A 23,112-nucleotide genomic window follows, 5' to 3' on the forward strand; every position below is an offset into this window, starting at 1 on the left:
GACCGATTTTTCCGGGCTGGCCTATGCCTTCCTCCCCTTGAGGCCCAGCTGCTCCACGCTCACCCATAGGTCCACTCTGTCCAATATCACCCTTTTGACCTGGCTCGCCCTTTGACCCTGGCTGACCTAGGGACCCAGGCAGACCTGGTATGCCGGGAATTGCAGCCGGCCCCTGGCAGCACATCGGACACGCCTGAGACGCAGGACCATCACCGTCCGAGGCAACCGGCCCAGTAACGGAAGCTCGGAGGTTGACGGAGTTACCCAGAAGGAGGGCGATTGAAAGACCGGTTGCCAAGAAGATCTTCATTCTGTTCAGAAAAATGATTTAACTGAAACAAATCAGGTGAGATTTTTTTTCAAAAAAATAGTTTTTAAAAACGGGAAGAGTAGAGAAAAATATTGAGGTTTGATAAACATGAGAACTAATCTAAAATTCTTGACAATCCGCCGTCAGATTTGAAGAAAAAAAAAAAAAAAAATGAGATTGGAAATGGAGGAATCGTTCGAATAATGCATGTTTTCTTTGTTATATAACAGTGGCGTATGAGGGATCAAGGGGCTAACATTTATGAAAAGCCTAGTTTATAAAACCGGTTGTCATGGCAACCCATCGAATCGATTTGTTTTTTTTCGCCCGCCAATAAGAGTTAAGAAAGGTCACCAAAATGCATTCCGATAGGGCGAAGCGTTCCGGAGCTGTAGTATGGGGGGGGGGACGGATTACATCTTGCCCCTTCCCCGGTCCTGATAGAATCATTAATCAAACCTCACCACACCCACCTCGATGGTTCGTTCTTGAAGATCAGGTCCAAGAAGAGATCACAAGGAGTTCAGTAAAGGCTGAAAAAAACATACAAACGAATACTGGTTAAGTTTACATTTTAATACTATTTTATTATCAATTAAGATAAATGAGTGAGTTTTTTTTTCTGATTGGGATCCATTGCCACTCAAAAGCATGATACTCACCAAGTTATTAGGGTCAAGTGATTAAAATAGTAGGTTTTCTCGGCCGAATTCGTCAAGAAAAACAACCTGTTTTAATGTCGCATTGTTCAATTTCTCTCGAATTGACTGATTCGTGAAATAAGCTTTCAATTTGTTTACACGTTATTATTGAACGATTTTTTTTTCAAATTAAAATTTGTGAAGGCATGTATCTTTTTTTTGAGACACTAGTAACTCGGTCAACAGTCTGTTGGCATTCTAAGCTTTTGTTGCACTTGTCCAGGCAAATGTACTTTTAACTCCAGTTCACTATGAGTTTTAAAGCAGAAATGAACTTTTTCATTCACTATGAAATATTATAGGGTTTCCCGCCCAATTTCATACTTTGCTAATAATAATAATAAAACATTTTTATTCAAAATCGCATAAAACATGCAGACCTTTTCACACCCGAATGAACTTTAATAGCGACAGCTCAAAATATTTGAGGTTATTCTTCATTCACGCTTGAAAAGTAAGCAACACATTACGTGACTTGTGCATTGAATTTCTTGTGCTTTAAATTTCAGTCCCGCTCGGGAATTGACTTTGATGCATACGTTTACAAAAGTAGCACGGTTCAATGATATTTGGAAGTTGCATGAGCAAGATATTGTATTAGAGTGATAAAACGGAGTATAAAATGACATGGCTTTTGAAAAGTTTGGATTAAGGAATGTACAGCTATTTCAAAGATTGGAATGCCTGGGAAGGGAATATGAAAAAAGCAGAACAGAACTGTATCAATGTAAAGTGTCAAAGTGATAGAAGGAAATACATTTAGAACACTCGCCGATAAAATACTATGTCAAAATACAGATTTTTATGTAAGGACAATTAAGTCACCAGTTTGTTAACTGTTGTAATCCCTCTTTGGAAGTAAAAAAAAAAAATAACATTAATTTGTTTTTTTTTGTGGCCAATACGATTGGCGATTTGCGAATTGCAAATTAAATAGACTCCTTATTCCATTGCACTTTCGTTGAAAATGAATACTTCCTCTTACAAATTCGCCGACACTCAGTGCAAAATCGAAAACCAACAAAAGAAATGGATTTTCTTTTGCACGAAAAGTTGCCTTCACGCTTTGGTGGGTGTAAAATATTTTTTAAAAAATCGAATGCGCTAAATGCGACCTTTTGCAGTGTAATGAACAGTCTCTCAGATTGGACGAACAAGTTGCGAAATTGGACGGGAAAACCTATATGTTATGATTCCCGAAGTTGATAAACAATCACAAACGAATTACAACGTGATCAACGATCAAAAAAGAATTAGGACAACGGTTGCGAACACAATTCCGATTTAAAAAATAAATAAAAGAAGACAAATTCCAAAGAATCTGATTACACAGCAACTAAATATTGGTGTGATCAATATTTGTTTTCATCTTAGTTCTCTTTTTTTGACAAACTGATGTACGTGCATAAAAAAAATGTAAAGGAAATTTCAGCGTGTATCCGCTATTAGTTCGAGGCACCCTGATGCGTTTAACGAGGAATTTGCAAAGACTGCATGCCAAAATGTCTGGCATAGTTCTTCGGTGGGTGTTATAGGGAGGGAATATCACTCGAGCGATGTTTTCTGTTAAAATTTTGACCAAAAGGTGTATAAATATTGAGAAAAAAATACAGTCTCCCACCAAAATCACTGCTCTGTTCTGATGATTGAGTGAGGAAAATGCCAAATAACAGACACTCACCTCGATGTAACGTTCTTGAATTCTATCACGAAGGGAATCCTCAACACTCAGCAGATTGCGAGCTGGAAATAATACCAACGATAATGAGTCATTGAAAATCCGCTGGGAGATATCCTGGGGGCTGTTGGGGGAGGATAGCTGAATTTCACAAGTAAAACACCCCCAGATCAAAATCTCTGTCGGGCGAAATGTGATCTGGATTGATTATATATATTTTTTTAAGCGGAATGCGTCCTGCATGCAACGGCCCCAAACAGACCCACGCACGAGCAACAATATTCATGTCTTCTTTGAAGGATTTAATATTTTCGAATCAAACGCAGTAACTAACAAAACAAATGCCCAGATTTTCTGAGAGAAATCTGTATGCAAAAAGAATTTAAGGCCACGTAGGATCATTTGCAATTGCCCGGAAAAGTACATTTAATGACAGAAACCTTGCAATGCTGAGAGTGAAGATAAGACTGGTATCAAATACCCGGTGAAAGTATTTCGCCTGATATATCGGTTGAAAACTTTGCAGGTGTTTTTAAAATTAAAAAAAATAGTTAAGGTGTTATAAAGCACGGAATCAAGTAACGAGATCCAACAAAATAGTGCATACGTTTTCTCTGCTTTTTCTCAATGATAGTATCCACTGAGCTGAAACTTCAACAGGTTAGTTGCGAGCTTCTTACGTTTTTAAGCCATTTGTTGCTTCTCACGAAAAAAAATGCATCAAAAGCAAATGATCCTAAGTTTTTCATTGCTTGCATTTAAAATGGTTGGAATCACAATGAGCATACACTTTCTGCATTATCAAGGAAAATCGATCTCATACCAAGGAAGTATAGCGGAAATATTACAGGTGGACACCGCAGTCAAGTTACAGTCATTACATCAAGATATATTTTCTGGATCGGAAATCAGCGCACCGGTTTGGCTATTAGCATCAGCCACCATCTGTTTGTTATCTGAATAATGTCCCATATTTTTTTTCATTATCTGTGTACTCAAAAAAAAGTTGGTTAAAGTGGTCAGAAATTGCCTCAGATCGCACCACAGAGCAATAATAATCAAAAAAAAAAAAAAAAACATTCGGGACCCTTGAACCCGGGCCCTGAACTCCACTCCGTATTTTTTTGGGCCCACTTTTTGGGGGACCAAATGTTTTTGAGGCTACCCCCCAAAAAATTGTGTTCTGGATACGCCCTTGACAGGGAACAGAAGGGACGAATAATGTGCACAGACATCAACGCTGTGCATGATTGCTACAAATGAATCCAACTAGATAAAGCAATTTGAACTTGAATAAAACTGTGAGCATCATCAGGATCCGGTCCGTTTTTGTTTGCGCCCTCTTTATTCAGTGACACGTTCATCCTGCAGTGATTGAATGTTTGATGATCAAACCGGAATGGCGCACTGTGAACTCTAGCGAAATGACACAGTTGAACAACAAAGTTCAAAGGGTACTGAGTATCCACATAAATGATAACACAAAATTAGACAGGCATGTTTGAGATGTCCGGATTTCCTGATAAACGTTCTTCCGTGACCAACTTCTCCATAACTCTTCATCCTGAATTAGTTTGAGTGATTGCCGGAATACAATGTGAGAACATCGAATCAGGATTTCATGTTTAAAAATTAAAATGATAAATTAAACAGGAAAAAACGAGGCAGAAAATAAGGGGGTGGTTGATCATACCTATATATGTTTAGGTTAAAGAGTCGAACATTCGCAAGATTGTTTTCTTTAAACCAAAATGTTAACGCAGTAATTTTTTACCTGAACTATTACAAGTGCGTGAATTATTTTGAATAAGTGCGAATCCCGATCAATTTCAACTATTCTGAAGCACAGCAGGGAACTTGATGTAATGAGCTCTTTAAAAAAAATGCTCCCAAAATTTGATTCAAAACCAGTCGAGTCTGAACAGCTTTGTTTTTGACACTGAATTATTTCGTGTTTGTGTAGTGTTATATCAGACAAGATATATCGTCTTAAAAAACTGAAGACGTTTTCGAAATAGTGTGCCGGTGGGCAGACTATTAACGTGTGTTAGCAACGAAATTCAGTGACAAGAACCAAAAAAATAATCCCTTTAATTTATCTGTTTTGGTCAAATGTATAGCATCAACTAAGCTAAAAGTTCAAAAGTTAGTTGTGCTGCATCATACTTAAGATTGTGAGCAATTTATCAAATGTTGTTCTCTAACTGGTTCAAGGTTGCTTGAACCTGTAGTTATAGGAATCACAATGAGCATACAGTTTCTGCATTAGTGAGGGAAATCGATCTCATACCAAGGAAGTAGAGGCGCAAACATTACAGCTGGACTACCGCAGTCAAGTTACAGTCGTTACATAAAGATTTATTTTCCGGATGGGAAATCAGTGCACCGGTTTGGCTCTAGTAAGCCACCATCTGTTTGTCAACTGAAACTTGTCTAACAAAATATTTCAGATTTGTGAAAATCTGTACCAATCACCAAAAACTTGCGAAAAATAAGCCAAAAATCGATATGGCTGTTTGTCCAAATATCCAACAGAATCTCAGCGGCATGCTGAGTGGAACCCTACATGCAAATACATGAGTGAATTCATCGAGAGCTTTTGCTTCAATCTCTTCAGGCGAACAGAAAGCCTGAGTAATTTGTACAAACACCAACTCTACACATGATTTCTACAAATTCACCCAGTTAAATAAAGCAGTTTGAACTTGTATAAAACTGTGTGCATCATCACGATCCGGTCCGTTTGTATTTGCGCCCTCTATATTCATGACACGTTCATCCTGCGATGATTGAATGAAACTTGATGGTAGCAGACCAGTAAATAAACTTCCATAGACCCCAATGGTAAATGCTCCCACTTCAAAAATTCGGGAAAAATACTCATAACTCTCCAAGGTGTTCGAGACGCACATGAAATTAAAGCTTATTTCATCATCTTTCATTTTCTTTTCAATTTTTGGGGGGTCAACTTTTAGGAGAAATTTCCATCTGAAGATGATCACCCCTGAAAATAGTCCTGAAGCCCATCGCCATTTTGAAAAACGATGCCTACACTCCATTGCAAAATAGAGCGCTTTTAGGGTCCAAATTACATCAAAATTACACAGAACGGCAAGCTCCCAGTCCTGTGCACGGCTTCCACCCATATTTTTTACAAACCCTCAAGTTCATGGCCCAAAGCATGCCCAAATACCGAAGATTTTGAGGGCATGCAAATCGTGATTTGGCCGGCGCAGGCAATTTCGGACCGATTTACTGGTCTGCACCCTATAGAGAAGCGAGGTTTTGAAAAATTTCCCCAAACCACTTGTACGGCACGAGGAAGGATGGATGACTCATATTTCATCAAAAAATTGCAAGAAAAAAAATCTCTGACTGCGATTTCTGGCCTGAAAACAAGCCCTCTGTTTGCGGCTACCTTACTGTAGGGCGCCCCCAACGGGCGTTAATTGAGTTTTTGCTCCTTCCGACCCCAAATTACCCCCCCCCCCCTCTTGTTCGCTCGAAATTGCTGTGATCGGACGACGGTCCATCGGCCCTATTCAGATTTTGGGCGCATTTGTTGCGGAAACGCCATTGGTGACCCCGTTTGAAACGCTGCCCCCCCCCCCAGGTTCCGCCCCCCTGCAAAAAAAAACCACTCCGCAAACATTTGACAACAAACGATGGAAGGCGCCATTTTGAAACTACAGGTAGCAGACCAGTAAATAAACTTCCATAGACCCCAATGGTAAATGCTCCCACTTCAAAAATTCGGGAAAAATACTCATAACTCTCCAAGGTGTTCGAGACGCACATGAAATTAAAGCTTATTTCATCATCTTTCATTTTCTTTTCAATTTTTGGGGGGTCAACTGATGACTTTTAGGAGAAATTTCCATCTGAAGATGATCACCCCTGAAAATAGTCCTGAAGCCCATCGCCATTTTGAAAAACGATGCCTACACTCCATTGCAAAATAGAGCGCTTTAAGGGTCCAAATTACATCAAAATTACACAGAACGGCAAGCTCCCAGTCCTGTGCACGGCTTCCACCCATATTTTTTACAAACCCTCAAGTTCATGGCCCAAAGCATGCCCAAATACCGAAGATTTTGAGGGCATGCAAATCGTGATTTGGCCGGCGCAGGCAATTTCGGACCAATTTACTGGTCTGCACCCTGATGATCAAAGCGCACTGTGAACTCTAGCGAAATGGCAAAGTTGAAAGGGTACTGCTTGAGCAATAACACACAATAAGACAGGAATGTTTTTGATGTCCGGCTTTCCTGATAAACGTTCTTCCGTGACCAACTTCCCCATAACTGATGACCCTGAATTAGTTTCAGTGATTGCCGGGAAACAATGTGAGTACATTGCACCAGAGTTTCCGTGTTTTAAAATTAAATTGATAAAATTAAAATGGCAAAATGAGGAAGAAAATAAGGGGTGGTTGATCATACTGATTTTATGGGTGAGGTTATTTATAAAGGATGGAGCTTTCGCAATATGTCTTCTTTAAACCAAAGAAAGACACTTTTTTAAAGTATTAAAAGTGCGTGAATTTGTGCAAGCATTAATCACAATCAGTTGAAACTATTCTTAAATCAGCAGGGAACTTGATGTTTTTTTAAACTCTTCTAAAAACTGCAATCAGATATCATAGTGACTAGAAAAAGTCCTACTGATAGCCTTTGTTTTGACAATACAACTTTCCGTGAATGTACAGTGTGCTATCCATTATAGTGACAAGATTTCAACTTTATCAAAAACTAAACCAGTCAGTATGTGAACAATAATTTAGTTTGAAGCGTGCGAAATGAAAGTAGAGGCGGAAATAATGTCAGACAGGAATTCCTCATTCCGAACAACAAAACCCTGATATATTTGGGTGATCGGGTACTACCCGATCATTGTTTGGAAATGTTAAGAAATTTCTTTCTTTCTTCCTTTCTGTTTTTTTTTCTGACAATAATTATCTGCAACTTTTCTTCTGAACAGTACAGACTTCAAACCTTTAACAAACATCAACGCTGACTCCGAGGTGTACCTTTTTTATACTCTGACGTCATAATGACGTCATCGGGTTTCTTATTACAAGCGATTTCACTGCAAAACCTCATAAACGAAATGAACAATAATGTTCACACTTTGAAACCTGATTGACTATACCTTGATAAACATTTTTGATATTCGAAGGTAAAGTCGTCTGACCTTTCCTTCCGGGGTTACTGGTAGGTCAAATTTAGGTGAATTTAAAATGCAAAAAGAAGCCACAGAAGGATGAATCCTGATATGAGCATGAACCTTAGTGTGAAGATGTGGATAGTTTAGTGACGTCGTCATGACGTCATCATACATCAAATTACAATCATTTCAGGTCAAAATTTGACAAAATAGTTTGACAGGCGCGGATCCAGAGGGTGGGGAGGGGGCCACCCCCCCCCCCTCCCCCCAGCCCTCGCTGTGAAACATGCACACAAATTATTACCCGTTCGCCTGTCACAACAATCTGACATATATTTTTTAGGAACCTGACCCTACCCTAACCCTAACCCTATTAACCCAACCCCCTGCAAGGGGGAGGATCAGGCTCCCTCAAAGATATTTGAGCAATATCTTTTGTCCTAATAAACCAGAGTGTTCATTGTTTTGTGAAGTGGCAGATTGTGCCTTGGGCGATGGGCTACAGGACTACAGGGTCATCATCTTTGGATGGAATTTTTATCCCAAAAGGTCATCGGATTATACCGCAAAAATTGAACAGACAATGAAAGATGATGATATAAGCTGTAATTTGATGGGTGTCTCAAACACCTTGGAGAGTTGTGAGTATTTGTCCTGATCTTTACAAGTGGGGGTATTTATCACTGAGGTCCATGGCAGTTTATTTGCTGGTCTGCCGTAGATATTCTTTCAATTACCATAAACGTCTTTGCGACAATTCAGCATTGTGACGTCATCGAACGAAGTTAGTTATAATAGGGAGAATTTGAAACTGAATCGCATGTTGATTCAAAGACCACAAACAAATAGGCTACGGTTCAAAAAGGTGTGTTCCAGGCGCAGTTCTATAAGATTTTTTTAGAAGGGATTATTGAATGAAAACCATCATGGTTAGGAGGATATTTTTTTGTAGGGATAATTGAGAAGACTAACCATCATGGCGAGGAGGATATTGTTTTAGAAGGGATAATTGAGGAGACAAACCATCATGGCCAGGAGGATTTTTAGAGGGGATTATTAAAATAAAAACAATCATTGCTTGGAGGATATTTTTGTAGAAGAGATTATTGAACACACAATCGATCTCGGCTTAGAAAATATTGTTTTGAGAAGAGATAATTTAGGAGACTTATCATCACGGCTAGGAGGATATTTTTTAGAAGGGATTATTGAAATAAAAACCATCATGGTTAGAGGATATTTTTTTAGACGAGATTATTGTACAGACAAACCATCAAGGCTTGGAAGATATTTTTAGAAGGGATAACTGAGGAGACAAACCATCATGGCTAGGAGGATATTTTTTAGAAGAGATTATTGAACACACAATCCATCACGGCTTGGAAGATTTTTTTTTGAGAAGGGATAATTGAGGAGACTACTCATCATGGCTAGGAGCATATTTTTATTTAGAAGGGCTTATTGAAATAAAAACCATCACGGCTAGGAGGATATTTTTCAGACGAGATTATTGAACAGACAAACCATCACTGCTTGGAAATTAATTTTTAGATGTGATAATTGAGGAGACTAACCATAATTGCTTGGAGGATAATTTCTAGAAGGGATAATTGCGGAGACTCACACTCATGACAAGGAGTTATCTTTTTAGAAGGGCTTGTTGAACATTATTATTAAGGGAATAAATGTGTGCTTCGGAGGTTTTTATCACTCTGTTTAAGACCACTTAGAGTCTGGGTGCTGATAATTACCCGAGCCGGAGGCGAGGGTAATTATCAGCACCCAGACTCTAAGTGGTCTTAAACAGAGTGATAAATACCGACGGAGCACATATTTATTCCCATTCATAAATACCTTTTCGGTAAGAAAAAATCATAGAATTCGTTCAAAACATCCCGATTTTGTTCAACAAATTCACTTTATGCTTTTTGAAACATCCCTCTTGCAAAATAATGGAGTGTTCAGCTGGCGAGTAAGATGTAAACAACCCTTTTATGGAGATTGACGCGCGCGTATCATGTTCTGCGCGATGTCGCGCAGAACGCACCTGGCGCGTTGCGTTTTGAATTTAGAACTTTAAATTCTGACTCCCTGGTAGTGTTGCGCATGCCTACGTGAGGATAGTGAACGTTCAACCAATGAAACGATAAGAGGCACTGGATTTTTAGGAGTCCACATTTTATTGTGACACTGGAAAAGTGTTTAAGACCAGCTAGCCATGTCTTTATCATCCGTTTAAGACCGGCCACGTGACGGGCTCTCGACCAATAGGAATGCGTAAAATGTCTTAGGTATTTATGAATATTGATTATATGAACAGACAAACCATCATGGCTTGGATGTTATCTTTTAGATGTGATAATTGAGGAGAATAATCAACACGGCAAGGAGGTTTTTTTAAAGGGATAATTAAAAACACTAATCATCATGACTTGGAGGATATTTTTTAAGGGGATAATTGAGAAGACTAATCACCACGGCTAGGAGGATATTTTAGAAGAGAAAATTGAGGAGACTAAACATCATGGCTAGGAGGATCTTTTGGAAGGGATTATTGAAATAAAAACCATTATGGCTTGGAGGATATTGTTTTAGAAGGGATAATTGAGGAGACTAACCATCATGGCTTGGAGCATATTTGTTAAGAAGGGATAATTATGGAAACTAACTATTATGAATGGGAGGATTTTTTTTTTAGAAGAATTATTGAACGCACAAACCATCACGGCTTGGAAGCTATTTTTTTTTTTTAGAATTGATAATAAGTTAGGATAGTAATCATCATGGCTTGGAGGAATTCTTTTTAGACGAGATTATTGAACAGACAAAGCATCACGGCTTGGAAGATATTTTTTAGATGAGATCATTGAGGAGACTAACCATCATGGCTTGGAGGATATTTGTTTAGAAGGGATAATTGAGAAGACTAACCATCATGGCCAGGATTATTTTATTCGTAGAGGTAATTGAATGACGTTTTCTGGTTTCTAATTTTGACCAAAAAGATTCAATGCATAGAAAAAAAGGAACAGTCTCCTACCAAATCATTGCTCTATTCTGATGCTTGAATGAAGACAATTTTAACAGACACTCACCTAAGCACAGTTCTTGAATTCTCTCGCAGAAGCACTCTTCAACACTTGAGCGGATTGCTGGCTGAAAAAAAATACCAACAAAAATATGAGTCATTAAAAATCCTCTAGGAGATAACTTGGAGTCTGGTGGGGAGGCATAGCTGAATTCCACAAGTACAATACGGCCAAAAAAATGTCTGTACAGTGAAAATGTAATTTGGGTTGACTATTTATCTCAAATGCGTTCTCCAAAAATCAAATCTATCCATGAATTCTACAAAATGCATCCAGCTATTGAACTTGTATAAAACTGTGTGCATCATCATGATCCAGTGCGTTTGTATTTGCGCCCTCTAGTCTATTCTGACCAGTGACACTTTTATCCTGCAATGCTTAAAAGTAACTTGATGAAACCGGAATGGCGCACTGTGAACTATAGCAAAATGCCAGTTGAACAACAGAGTTCAAAGGCACTGAGAATATCCACAAATAATAACACATATAAGACCGGCATTTTGAGATGTCCGGATACCTGTATACGTTCTTCCGTGACCAACTTCCGCATAACTTTTCATTCTGATTGAGTTTGAGTGATATCCGGAAATAATATGAGTACATTGCACTAGGATTTCATGTTTGGAAATTGAAAAGATAAAGTCAATAGGAAAAAAAGGAGGCAAAAAATAAGAGTGTGCTTGATCATGCCAAAAATATTGGCCAGGTTATAAAGAGTCCAGGTTTTGAGAGACTTTTTTTGGAAACCGAAAATGTGAAACACCGATTTGTAGTTCCTCTGAAATATTATTTTGAATGATCAATACATCTTTACTGTTCTGAATCACAGCAGGGAACTTGATGTTTTATACTTGCGAAAAACTGCGGTCAGAAAACAGTGCAACCTAACAGTCGAACCTAAATAAAAAAAGCCCATAAATGTGACTTCGTAGTGTATTATCCATATCGACAAGAATCCAAATGATTTTTGTTCAAGAAGTAAAGAAACCAGTAAGTATTTGGACAATTTGTTTTTGAGAGTGCACAATGGAAGTAGTAGCGGAAATATTGCCAGACAGGAATTCCTCATTTTTATTGCCTTGAAATTTGAACTCGCAAAACCGTGGTCTGCATCCGCACCAACTGTTTACATTATAAGAGCTGAAATAAAATAGCTCGATAATTTACAAAAGTGTTTGAAATTAACTCTTTCAGACGGGCTTAGTGAATGTTATGCACAAACAAAGTCCGTCTGAACAAGTTAATTTCAAACACATTTGTAAATTATCGCAATACTTTATCAACTCCAAAGTGGTCGTTGGGAAAAGGCACAACTTCTGGATCGGAATTAGCGCGCTGGTTTTGCTGTTAGCAGACGTGTATCAGAGTCATAGTGAAATGAAAAAGAACAATTTGTTCATAAAAATCTTGGGTTTTTTTTTTTCAGTCCTCAAGCTACCACATTTTCACAAGCACACAAAGACGGGAACATATCAAGCCTACCACCGCGCTCGCTGTTTGGAGAATCATTGAATCAGCAACATTCAACAAAATCTGAATCCTGCATTGATTCAAACACATTGTGCAAAAACAACAAATTTCTTCAGAGGAAAAATGATTGTTTCAAACACTCACCGAGCAAAATCTTGTTCTTGCAGTCAGTTCTCTCTCTGGTTGTCGTCCGAAGGTGACCTGTGGTTGATGTGAAGGGTGGACGGCCCCACATTTTCTTAAATAGTGCCATCGATTTCCTGAGCAGTGACTAAAAACTCGGACCTGGATTGTGATTGCATGGCTCCTGTGCGCTGTCAATCACACATCACCGACTCGCTTCATATTAATGATATGAAAGCAATGTTAATGTCGTTGAGGCTATATAGTCACCATAAAAACTAGTCACCGAGATTGAAATGGCCGCTTCTTATTGGTGGATATTGTATGGATGTCGGTGACACATCCAAATATGGAATTTATGATTGACACACACAATCTGTCAGTCACAGACCACTCACTTGTGGTCACCGACTTGTCGTCACCAACTTGTCACCGACAAACTGTGATTGGTGGATAGACAAGTGACGTATACACCGGCCGTGATTCATTCAATGTACAGTTGGCGCTTCAGTCTATTAAATTGTGTGGATATATTCGGGATTATGAGGAATTAAATCGTACTCAAGCCAGCGGAGAAACTTGGGTTTAACTTGGGGTAGGGCACCTGAGGTGCGTGTTTTTTTTCAAAGGCTGCACTAAATGCAAAATAAACGTATTATTACAGCTTACAGTGAATGTTTTAATTCAGGTTTTCAAAATGGGGCGGGGGAGGGCTGGGGCCGGCTTCCACAGGGGGTGGGGTAAATGCCCCGTGTCCCCGTAGTTTTGCCCCTGAGGTAGGCTTTGCTCATTGATTGGGACTTTGAGGAAATAAAATACAGTTGAATAAACTTCCATGAACTTTACGCATCATATACGGCCCGTGTATAATCGTGGCCTTCTAAATGTGGAAAAGGTTTTTACACTTGAATATCTCCCAGTTCGAATAATCATTTCCAGAAATGTTAGAATGTATGACCGGTGATGATGGACCTAAAAAGCAAACGTTCACTACCTAAAGTAATGACACAGTTCCAATAAAGCATGTTAAGTGATTTAAACGAGAAAGGCTTGTATGGAACGACCAGACTTCCTACATTTGCTAGTTTGTGGCCTCCGCATAAAGCGCACGATTCACCCTGAACTAGCCCTGGTGATATCCGGACAAATCATACCAGAGTTTGCCATTCTGTATTGCGAACCACCTCGATTTATAATAATCTCTGAAGCAATGACGTAGCGACGATGGGGGTGGGGTGGGATAGTTGAACGATCACAGCCCCCCCCCCCTTCCCCCTCCCCTCCCCCATACCAGTGGGACCATACCATACAAGTAAATGACAAAGCCACTTGTCTGATTAGGGGCCTTACATGGCCTTGTTCCGAAGCCGGGCACGAAGCCTATGTTTACAAAACGACCGAAAGTCATCGAGGTCATGAGACATACCGGCGTTTCTCAAACTCCGGCTTCGTTCCGTAAACCGGTTTCAGGCATGCGGCTTGGCAATAGAGCTGGATCCGGTATTGGAATGAAGCTAGGATTTGGAAAACCTCGCTTGTAGCTCACTCGATGTGTGTCAAGTCGCCGTTCAAAACGCCTCGCTGTTTCGTCCCTCGGTTAACTGCCGGCGCTTGTCAGGATGACCTTGTGGAAAGGCTACAGTTAGGCCTCTTGACCAGCAGAGGCAATCTCTTGTTCATATTTGCGGAGCCACCAACTTGGAAAGTTTGAAAAGCTGGGGTGGAGGGGGTTGGGCTTAGACGCTACCTGTCTATTGAGGGCACTGTTCCAAAATGCATGTATACATACCCGCGTACTATAGCTATAGTGGTAGATAGTGGTAATGACTTGAAATAAAAGACATTCTTATTAAAAATAACACTCAAAATATTTTTGATTTTATTTCTAGAAGATAACATGCTTTATACTTGGTGCACATAATCATGGTCTCAAGACGTATCTGCGTCGTTTGGAATGCATTGCGTAACCAATGTGTCTATGTCGTTCAGAAAATTGCACAACGAACAATGTCCAGCTTTCGTTTCAGGTAGATTGCGAAATCAGAAATCGTTGCTTTTCGTTTGATAAAACTGCGCAAGAAAAGAAGGGGAAACAAAATAATTCCTTACCATATAAGGTTATATGTGGTTGATATTTAAAGGGAATATACATCATTTGCTTTTGCTGTAATTTTCAGAAATGGATGGAATTGGCTGGTCGGAAATATATAACAAATATAGTTACACTGACTTTTTTGAGGTTTTGGGTTCGAAAATGCTATAAAAACCAAGAAAAACAATCATTTTCCTGTAGTCTGGTTCCCTGACTCCATTTAAGAAGAAACAGAGCAGTTTACATATATTGGGGAATTGTAAGATCAGGGAACCAGTCTAGCTGGCTTGTACCCGTTCATAGGTGTGTAATCGATTGCAAACAAGTGCGATGGTCAACTGGGGCCAGTATTTGAAAAAAAGCCAGTTTTTTCCAACGCTGATCGGCCGATTAGCGTTGGAAATTGATACAAAAATACCACTTTTCTTGAAAATGACAGTATACCAGGTGCCATGATTTTACAGGATGCTTTACACTGTCATTCACTAACAGTCCAGCAAGGTATTTCAAAATGATTTGGTAGTTTTATATTTTGATATTTGCAAATGTTGTATTTTCCCTTTAAAAAACAAAATGGGTCGATGAATGTTGATCGAAGCTTCTCCTACTTTCCAAGGAATGTTTGCATAATTGTTTTGGAGAAAAGTTTTTGTTGTTTGCCAAATTGAATTAAAAATATGAGGCTAAGGCCAAAAAAAAAAGTCTCCGGTTTCTGGTATGCGCGCGTCGCCGTAGCCATGCGCGTCGGCAAAATGAAAAAAGTTTTTTTTTTTATGAAACATGATGTCTCAAAACCGCCAAACTCACTGGTTTGACTTGAATCCTGCTGCTGCACAATTTTAACGTGTTTTTAGATTGGGTTATGGTCGAGAATAAGCTTTATGTGGCCTCTCTGGACTCCCATATATTTGCACTAAGTTTACTCGGGCACCATTTGCAGTCATCAGCCGACATTTGAACCAAAAAAATCAGGTAAAAAAAAAAAAAAAGCCGCGCCGCCGCACCACTTTTTGGGCAAGCTCCATACCAGAAACCGGAGACTTTTTTTTTGGCCTAACCTCTTGTATTTTTTTATTGAGGAAAAAACAAAAAATCTAAATTGCCTCAAAGTTGTTGGAAAACTTGCAAAGGGATCCCGGAATACATTCTAAGTTAATGCAACAGATATTTCTTCAGTTATCTTGTGGAAACCGAGTGTGAAAGTTGACTCAAAATTGCCCGTTATTTTTTGCGTTAAACACATCTACATTTTGTGGATGGAAATTTGTGTCCTGGACGAAAAGATAATCTTGATCAAAATCTGTAGCAAAATCGCTACATCAGCGGAAAAAAAAATTCAGTGTGTGTGGAAGCATTGAGCGTCTGGCCGTACTACAGAGCTTGCGATAGTACTGTACGGCCAGACGCAGTCGGGCTAGACTTTGACTTCAGTTTGCATGGACAGTCCCTAATTTTCGGGCTAGGTTCAACTAAGAAAACACGCCCAGCGAATAGCAACTCACTGTGGCTTTATTTATGTAATACAAGTGCCTTTCTGTCTGTATCCTGTGGTTTTTAATAGAAATTGATGACGTGCATGCCATGAGCAGCCAGTGATGCAAGACACAGTGTCAGAGGAATGCAGCATATGATGCAATTGATGGCAGTACAGATAGCAGGTTGATCTCCAATGGGCAGCAGACATGGAAAGAATGTTGCAACCTGACGCCACTTCAGCGGTACAAAGTCTATGGTGAGTCAAGAAAATTGAAGTATTTCCTAACATTGAAATTGGGAATGTTTCTTAGTCCTAGATTCATGTCTTATCATCATTTTTTCAATGACTGTCCTTCATTGAGATGATATATGAAGAAAACGGCAGTGTCAGGTCGCAAAATTGTTTTCGCAGGTTTATGCTTGTCCGAAAATTTGGGACTCTCATCAATACTGTGTTTTGCATGTTTCAGAGCACTCCATGCCAGGTCCCAGTAGTGTGGGTTTATTATAGGACTGCAGGGTATGTTGGCGACACAGATTTTATATTTCGGTTCCAAAAAGTTGATCAAATGAGTGGGTGCGTTCCGGGCTTTCAGGAAGCTTTTGAGGAAAAAAATAGGTACGCTGTCTTGAATGGGATTTGAACCAAATAGCTGACGCCTATTATTGCAACTCTTATTAGCAACTTGAGCATCATGCTTGTTGAAGTTGTTGGGGCTGTTTATGAAGCTCGATGGAGGTATTTTTACTAAAAACCTGGAATATATGTTACTGTCCCTGTGGAAAACTTAGTCTGAATAATGCAAAGATGTCAGTGAGTTTTTTTTTTTTTCAAAACGAAGATTCACATTGCAAGATTAAAAGGTCAGTATTAAAAACAATTTCAGAATTTTTTTTTTTATGATGTATTTAATCATCAGGATTCATTTGATGACTGAGCCGCCATAGCAGCAGATCACTGACAGAACAGCAGCAGCGCTACAAGGGGTCTCAGCTGTCCGATACAGCAGAGAGGAAGACAAGCTAAGACAAAGAACAACGACAATGACACATGATGAGTATCTACAGTTGAGTAACAAGATGCTTAGTGCAAGTATAGGAACAGTAGTTGATTCAGCTGGGATCCATGGAGGACATGCTGTGAATGTTTCATCATGGCAACTCAGTCTCAGACAAGATTGTTCCAGGTGCTGATGCGTTACATTATGTTCAGCGAGGATGTTACTAGTCCTTATCATTGGTTTTTAAAACTGTATGCATGCAGTACTGACATGCGTGAAATGTTTTGGTTAAAGGGAATGTACAACATTTGCCTTTGCTGCATTTTTTTTCAAAAATAAATCGATTTGGAGGATTAGGCCCTAGTATGTTATGGCAAATATTGTTCAAATGACTGGCTTCACGTTTTGGGCTTGTATATGCTGGCAAACCGAGAAAACCAATCATGTACTTGAAGTCTGGTTGCCTGAACCAGTCTTAAGATGAAGCAGAGCAATTTGTAGACTTTGGGGAATTGTAAGGTCAGAGAATCAGTCTAGAAGGCTTGAACCCTTTCACCAGTGTGTAATCAATTGCAACGATAACGCGAAATAACTAAATATGAAAAATTAGGAACTGTTTTTATAGCCATTTTTTCCACTGCTGGTTGGCTAACCAGTGTTGGAAAAATACAATTTTTCTTGAAAATGTCAGCACACCAGGAGCCATGATTTTACAGGATGCTAAGCTTTTGTGTCATTCCCTAACAATCAAGTGAAGTACTTCGTGTAAATTTGACCATGTCGTTTTTTTTATGCTTGCAAATGTTATATCTACCCTTAACATATGTTTCATTTTTGCAATAAAATGCTCTTCAACTATTTCAAAAATAACACAGTCAGTGACAACTATGTGTTAAGTTTCATATACGCGTAAAGTTTTAAACGCTGAAAGAATTAAAATGAAAATCATTTTCAGAAAAAAAATTCCAAACTTGTCTCTTCTATAGTTTTCAATTTCTTGATCCCATCATGGATGGAGGATTAAATAATATTTTTTTTTTAAAAAGAGAGAGAAGAATATAACATACAATTTTAGTGTTTATTTTTTTTGAAGTATTTGATTCTGAAAACAAAACTTCATTTTTTTTTAAATGATAAGTTCACCAAATTTATTTTTGGGGAAAGAAAAAAAGAAGAAAATTAAGTAATAATATAATCATGGTGGGATTCGAACCCGAGTCGCCAGATTGGGAGTCTTACGCCGGTCCAGCCGACCATTAACGCGCTCAAATGCACTATTAGTTCTTTTTAATTATAACTGTAAGATAGACTTATCGCGGCTTTTCACGTACAGGTACATGCCCATGCACGCTTAGACGTAAAACACAGTCTGACGATGTAAATCACTCGTTTGGTTTTTGGTGTAGCTGTTCAAGTTGATCTAAATTTATGTGGAAAAGGATAAAGGGTGTCAACTGAACTGAAATCCAGAAATTCCATGGAATAAAACTCGACAATCCTTGGTTTCAGTACGAAACACACGTGTTCAACGGATGCAGAGAAGCCCATTTCTTTTGTTAATTTCCTTTGTTGAATCTTGCGTTAACAATAAAATGTTTCCATTGAGGGAAAAGGATTAAACGCCGCGATCTTTTTTCACGCTTGAGTGCATCTGAATGGGGAATATTGAAGCGGAAAATCACGAATTACAGCACTTCGGCAGCATTTTATCCCACATAATGATACTTTTTGGAGAGGAAATTGCATACTAAATACAACTGTAGTTTCAAAATTCAAAAATTCGCCGTATTTAAAAAGTCGAGGTAATTTTTTTGGAAACATTTCACTGAAACTTTCCTCATCCGAACGTAGGCGGCGCTATATATATTTCATTTTCGCACGTGCACCGTATCCAGAGTTGGCTAGCGCATTATCGTGTGTGTATGGCATTGCAAGGGATGGGGGCGGGGCTGGCTGCCTATTATGTATACATGTACGGTTTATAACCCTTTTTTAAAAACATTTTTCCACTTACGACTTTTAGTAAAAATATTTCGCTTGTTCCCCCCTCCCCCCATCTCACACGACAAAACAAATAGACCGCTTGCATATGCGTTCGATAATCGACGCGCGAAGGCGCGCGACGCCATGTTGTGGGACAAGCGTATATCTATCCACGCACATTTTGTCCCACAACATGGCGTCGCGCACCTTTGCGCGTCAATTATCGATCGCGTCTGCAAGCGGTCTATTCCTGCAAGCGGTCTATTCCTTGCTTCATGGGTATACCGGGGCCCTTTTATTAATATCCTTATACGCGTCTCTTTTGTTCCATTAAAGTTGACTTTTATTCTGATTGCATTTTTTTTCACAGACCTTAATTGTCTATTGTTTTAGTTGTAGACCTATTCAACTTTTATTCGTGAGATAAATTGAAATTGTGATGCTAGGATAAGATTGGGTAAACGGGTGATACACAGATCGGGCGGCGGCTATCGCGCTAACAATGCGCGCACTGAGAATGAAATATATATATAGCGCCGCCTACGTTAGGATGAGGAAATTTTAGTGAAAGTTTTCCAAAACAATTACCTCGACTTTTTAAATACGGCGAATTTTTGAATTTTGAAACTACAGTTGTATTCAGTATGCAATTTCCTCTTCAAAAAGTATCATTGTGTGGGATAAAATGCTGCCTAAGTGCTGTAAATCGTGATTTTCCGCTTCAATATTCCCCATTCAGATGCACTCAAGCGTGAATAAAGATCGCGGCGTTTAATCCTTTTCCCTCAATGGAAACATTTTATTGTTAACGCAAGATTCAACAAAGGAATTTAACAAAAGAAATAGGCTTCTCTGCATCCGTTGAACACGTGTGTTTCGTACTGAAAGCAAGGATTGTACGAGTTTTATTTCATTGAATTTCAGGATTTTAGTTCAGTTGACACCCTTTACCCTTTTCCAATTAAATTTAGATCAATAAGAACAGCTACACCCAAAATCAAACGAATGTTTTACATCGTCAAACTGTGTTTTACGTCTAAGCGTGCATGGGCGTCAACGTGAAAAGCCACGATAAGCCTATCTTACAATTGTAATTAAGCAGAACTAGTATAACATTTGAGTGCGTTAATGGTCTTGTGGACCGGCGTAGGACTCTCAATCAGGCGACTCAGGTTCGAGTCCCGGCCCACCATAATCATTTTATTCTTTTTTCTTACCTTCCCAACTTTTTATAGCCCAAACTGAACTTATCTTTTAAATAAACTGAAGTTTTGTTTTCAGAATCCCAAACAAACTACCAAGAAAACAAACAAAACAATAACAAACAGGTATTTTTTTTCACTTTTATTTATTGTGATGATTTAATATCCCTTCATTCAAAGAACTATGCACAGCATTTCAACAATATTTTAAGTACACATTTACTTTTAAAATTCACCTACACAATATTTACACTGCAAGATAAAATTTATCGCGGACTTAAAGGGAATGTACAACTACAACATTTGCTTTTGCTGCAATTTTCAGAAATAAATGAATTTGGATGATTAGTATGTTATAGCAAATATCGTTAAAATGACTTTTTCACATTTGGGCTTGTAGATGCTGGAAAAGTCAAGAAAACCAATCATGTATTTGCAGTCTGGTGACCCCACTTATAAGATAAAACGGAGCAATTAATAGACTTTGGGGAATTGTAAGGTCAGAGAATCAGTCTAGCAGACTTGTACGTGTGTAATCAATTGCAAAGAAAATGCGGAATAACTAATTATAAAAAAATTGGGAGCAATTTTGAAAAATAGCCAGTTTTCTCCAATGCTGGTTGGCCGACCAGCGTTGGAAAAGTACCATTTTTCTTAAAACTGTCAGCACATCAGGAGCCACAATTTTACAGGATGCTTTAGACTGTCATTCCCCAACAATCCAGTAAGGTATTTTGCGATAATTTGATCATTTCGTTTTGTGATATTTGCAAATCTTGTATCTTCCCTTTAAAGAAAGGCAGTATAACATTTAATGTTTTTACAGATGAAATAAAGAAATGAAGTCAAAATATCACACAATATTGGAAAAGAATGTTGCAACCTGACGCCACTTCAGCGGTTGTGTGCAAAGTCTATGGAGCGTCAAGAAAGTGTTCTCTTAAGTATTTCTCAGTCCCAGATTCATGTTTTATCATAGTCATCATTTTTGCAATGAATGACTTCATTGAGATGATATGAAGAAAAAGCAGCATCAGGTTGCAACATTCTTTCCCAATATTGTACATGACAAAAATATAGTATTGACAATGTGATAGATAGACGGAGAGGCTCTGCTGGCAGAAATTGTGTGCTTAGCAGCGCTATGAAATTGGGCCCAGTTCAAATCACTTATTTTCAATTTGTTTCATGCCTTCTGGACCTTACACCCTAATTACCTGACAAACGTGCTCTGAAAACTTGAACATGTATATTCATATCAATATAAACCATGAATTAGCATAATTACATTACGTACAGATAACTACCCCCCTCCTTGAATAACCATTCCTGGCCCATTCTCATGCCGTTGGGTTGTCTCTAAACAGGCCCCAGAAACTCCAAGACAACAAACTTGCAAATTGAGTGGTCTTTTTATTTATGACGTGAACCTTTATAATTATGATATGAACATTTTAATGCTACCTGACTGACTGTCCGACCGAGTCACTGACCGAGTCACCAACCGAGTAACTGAGTTACTGACTGAGCCACTGACTGACCGAGTCACTGAGAGAGTCACTGACCGAGTCACTTACTGAGACACTGAACAAGTCACTGTGTCGCTCAATAAGTCACCGAGTGATTCACTAACCGAGTCGCTGACCGAATCACTGACCGAGTCACTAACCGAGTCACTGACCGAGTCACTGACCGAGTCACTGACCGAGTCACTGACCGAGTCACTGACCGAGTCACTGACCGAGTCACTGACTGAATCTGACTCAAACACTGAGTCGCTGATCGAGTCACTGAGTTGTTGACTGAGTCACTGACTGAGTCACAGAGTCCAGCTTAACTAGGCAAGCCTACTTTGTTTTATGCCATGAGAGACTAGCCTCTCTCCAGAACTGTTGTTTTCTCCTGCATAACCACCTTGCCAAAGCTAAATAAAGAAATGTTTCAAGGCAAATTTGCCAATGTGAAGACCAATTAAATCACTCCTAAATTAATCAACAGTATTGTTCCATTATTTTATTTTTGGAAAATCCCTTTGCAAGCAGGAGTTTCTTGGAATGTACAAATTTAAACAATCTCAAGACTAGGATAGGGACCACCTCAGGAAACTGGTGCCCTGTTGTCCTTGGCCCACTTCTTCATGACACGGATGATGTATTCCACCTGTGGGTTACCGGTGTTGCGCAAGATTTGGAGGATGTCTCGCAGTGTTTCTCTGTAGAGGGAAAAAAATGACAAAAATCTAGTGGCTTGAACTTCACTGGGTTTTGTGCACATGAAGATGAAAGCTATTAACAAGATGGACTTTGCGTCGGGGTGATGTAAATCAATGTTAGGTTTTGCCCTTCACTGATGTATAAACACTGTATACTCGGTGTGTTACCTCCCGAGTGAAAGTTGGGAAAATAATCACTTGGGTGGGATTCGAACCCACGACTCGACCATGGAGCTTACGGGGTTGGTTGGCTGGCCAGGCAACCAATTCTGTAAGCTTGATGGTCCAGTGGTTAAGACGTCTGCACTAACAAGCAGGAGGTCATGGGTTCGAGTCCCAACAGAGTGATTTTTCCAACTTTAACTCGGGAGGTAACGCACTGAGTATACAGTGTTTATACGTCAGTGAAGGGCAAAACCTAATAGTGAAACTGAAAGCTGTTTATAGAATATGGGGACAATGGAAAAATCCATAGAGATCAATGAAGTTGAACTAGAGGGCTAAGAAGTTGAAAAGTATTCATGAAAATTTGTAATAAATAGCCGTATCCTCTCTGAGTGATCCCCGTTTGATATTTGCCAGGTCTGCATCGTGACTTTGGGCGTGATC

General features: G+C 39.1%; 1 long non-coding RNA gene across 1 annotated transcript; it reads left to right on the forward strand.

Annotated features, from left to right (window-relative positions):
* Window positions 1-315: 315 nt before the first annotated feature.
* LOC119733988 lies at window positions 316-16,230 on the forward strand. Its single transcript, XR_005272000.1, has 2 exons — window positions 316-346; window positions 16,191-16,230. It is a non-coding gene; the product is annotated as an uncharacterized LOC119733988 (long non-coding RNA).
* The last annotated feature ends 6,882 nt before the right edge of the window (window positions 16,231-23,112 follow it).

Source organism: Patiria miniata, unplaced genomic scaffold (assembly GCF_015706575.1).
Source record: "Patiria miniata isolate m_02_andy unplaced genomic scaffold, ASM1570657v1 HiC_scaffold_10, whole genome shotgun sequence".
In the NCBI taxonomy this organism is placed as follows: domain Eukaryota; kingdom Metazoa; phylum Echinodermata; class Asteroidea; order Valvatida; family Asterinidae; genus Patiria; species Patiria miniata.